At 50.3% G+C, this 3,171-nt stretch overlaps 1 pseudogene; it reads left to right on the top strand.

The window, feature by feature from the left end:
- The first annotated feature begins 1,331 nt into the window (after positions 1–1,331).
- Positions 1,332–1,962, top strand: LOC131480961 (large ribosomal subunit protein eL15-like; annotated as a pseudogene).
- Positions 1,963–3,171: the final 1,209 nt, after the last annotated feature.

The following is a 3,171-nucleotide window of genomic DNA, read 5'->3' on the forward strand; positions in this document are numbered from 1 at the left end:
CCTGGCACTGTGGAAACAGGTGGGCTCTGAACATCAGCGGGTCCTTTCCACAGAGGGCAGGGACGGGGTCAGAGGTTTGCGCCATACAGGCGGTGAAGGCAACCGAGTTGGTCAGGCACGGGTAATCCAAATTCAAGGGCCTTTGCCCTGACTCACGCTCACAGGAAACCAAGGGGTACTGAAACGCCTTGGAGGGGCGTGATGACAATGCTTGTTTGACCACCCACCCCACTCCTCTCTGTCTCTAGCGGGACTAACCTGCATCTTCACAGAAGACCAAGAACCCCAGCTTCCCTGTGTTTAGTATTATGAACCTCAGCGCAGCTAATGTTCTAAAATATTAATGCATATCCATGAAGGAGCAAAGAAAACCCTGTTTGAGAGGCACACAAAAGCTTTTCCTAATACTTGTTTACTCAAACTCAAAACAGGTCATCCTGTGGGAGTGGACAGGTAAAGCAATGCTGTCTGCTGCTGCCCTCTTGTGGCAAAACAGCAGAGTGGGACCATAAGACATTAAGATGGAAGTATCTGGAAGAGCTCTTTGTCTGCCCATATTAGCGGGTGGTTTGCATACTAAGAATTCACCATCAAAATGCTGAAAGTGCACAAGTAAGAAAGCCTGGGGAATTAGACGTTTCACTGCCTCACCTCCTGAACTGTCTAAAATGTTATTCTCACCAGTAAAAATCCAAAACCAAACCAAACCTGAAATGCCACACAGTTCATCAGCAGCAACAACAAGGCCTGGTAAAAACTGTGTACAGAGTGACCTGGAAACTCTTCCCGAGATCCTTCTTTGGGTAACTTGGACTGAATCTGATGTGAAGACCAGACAATTCTGCTTACACTTCCCTGTTTTGTCTCATGTGGCCTGACACCCTTCAGGGAAGCAAAGCTTGCGGGATGCCACCTTCACTTGTTTTCTTTCTTTTTTAAAAAAGATTTATTTATTTGTATTGGAAAGGCAGATCATATTGAGGAGGAGAAATAAAGATCTTCCATCCGACGGTTCAATCCCCAAGTGGCCTCAACAGCTGGAGCTGAGCTGATCGGAAACCAGGTTCCTGGAGCCTCTTCCAGGTCTCCCATATAGGTGCAGAGTCTCAAAACTTGGGCCATCCTCGACTGCTTTTCCAGGCCACAGGCAGGGAGCTGGATGGGTAGCAGGACCCCCGGGATTAGAATCGGTGCCCATATGGGATCACAGGGCATGTAAGGTGATGACTTTAGCTGCTGAGCTACCACACCAGGTCCTCTGCCTATTTTCTTCATTAGCATTTAAGAAGCCCACTCCTTTCAGCCAGCTGGCAGCTATCAGGTGAGCCAGGATGGGTGCCTACAAGTACATCCAGGAGCTGAGGAGGAAGAAGCAGTCGGATGTGATGGGCTTCTTGGTTCGCTGCTGGCAGTACCACCAGCTCTCAGGGCTGCACCGGGTGCCCCACCCCACGTGGCCTGGCAAGGCCCACAGGCTGGACTACAAGGCCAAGCAAGGTTATGTCATCTATAGAATTTGTGTGTGCCACAGCGGCCGCAAGCGCTCCATGCCTAACCGTGCGACCTACAGCAAGCCTGTCCATCAGGGTGTTAACCAGCTGGAGTTTGCACAGAGCCTACAGTCTGTGGCCAAAGAATGAGCAGGGCATCACTGTGGGGCTCTGCGAGTCCTGAATTCTTACTGGGTTGGTGAAGATTCCACATACAAGTTTTTTGAGGTGATCCTCATTGATCCATTCCACAAAGCTATCAGAAGAAACCCTGACACCCAGTGGATCACCAAGCCCATCCACAAGCACAGGGAGATGCATGGGCTGACTTCTGCAAGCCACAAGAGTCGTGGCCTTGGCAAGGGCCACAAGTTCCGCCACACAATTGGTGGTTCTCGCCGTGCAGCCTGGAGAAGGCACAACACGCTCCAGCTGCACCACTGTCGCTAACACCAGTCATGTTTGTAAACCTCATACCTAATATAAACCATTTAGGACAGCCACCCCCCAAAAAAAGAGCCCACTGAATTACAGTCTGTACCTTAAAAGGTTGAGCAAGTGTTCCAGGGGCCCATGGTGGGGCCACCTGCAATGCTGGCATTTCACCAGGGCACCAGCTGGAGTCTCAGTTCTAACAATGAGCCTGGGAAAGCAGCAGTAGATGACCCAAGTGTCGGGCCCTGCCCCCACGCGAGAGGCTCAGGTGAAGCTCCTGACTTCTATTTAAAGCACGCTCAGCCCTGGCCTTTGTGGTCACCAGGGAAGTGAACTAGTGAATAGATCGCTCTGTCTCTCCCTCTTTTTGCAACTCTTTCAAATAAATCTCTAAAAAACATACATGAAAAACCTTTGAAGAAGATACTGAAATTCCAGGTTGGGAAACAGAGACAAGCTGGGAGGAGGATGGGCTTCAACAAGGAATGCAAGGTCTGTGCCAGCTTCAGCCCAAGGTACGTGTCTGTTTGAAAACTGAGTACACAGCACCACTGTGACAACCAGTAAACTACTTTCCTCAGTTCTGTGAATCATTCCAGGCATCTGAATCTGGGGTGGGGGGAGGTGGAGGTGTGTGTAGCTTTGGTACCTCATTTACCAGGAGCAAATGAAGCGGGGGACTGTACGTTTAGGCTGTGAGGTCTGGCTAACCCTGGTTAGTGTCAGAACCACACCTTCTACTGGACACCAATGAGAACTGGGGGTTGCTGCTGGAAAAAAGTACACCCATCAGGTATGAAAAACACCACCCAATGAGGCTTCGAGGTCAAAGAGCTCTGACGACATCACATTCCACGCCAATGAATGCGCAGCAGACTCTAACAAGTAACCTCCCTGGCCCGGAGGCCCCCTAAGAGATTCTGACAACACACAGGGAGGCACTAGCTGTAAGTAGATGTGAGTGTGCTGGGGTTTCTCAAAGTGAACGTGAATTCTTTGATGTCTTCACACAGTAGAGCCTCTTCCTCTTGCCTTGAAGTGCAAGATGGACTTGCTGACAACTTCTAAACAAATCAAAGTAGAAGTGACGGTGTGGGCAGCTTTAAAAAGGAGGCTGTCAGAGGTCTGTGGCTTCTGTCCTATCTTGGGTAACTCCTAGAAGAAGCAGGTTGTCAGGTGGAGAGGCTCGCTGGATGCAGACTGAGGCCTCCCGCCCACCACAAGCAGGTCCTACAGGCGCAGGGAG

This window comes from Ochotona princeps, chromosome 8 (assembly GCF_030435755.1).
Source record: "Ochotona princeps isolate mOchPri1 chromosome 8, mOchPri1.hap1, whole genome shotgun sequence".
Taxonomy (NCBI): domain Eukaryota; kingdom Metazoa; phylum Chordata; class Mammalia; order Lagomorpha; family Ochotonidae; genus Ochotona; species Ochotona princeps.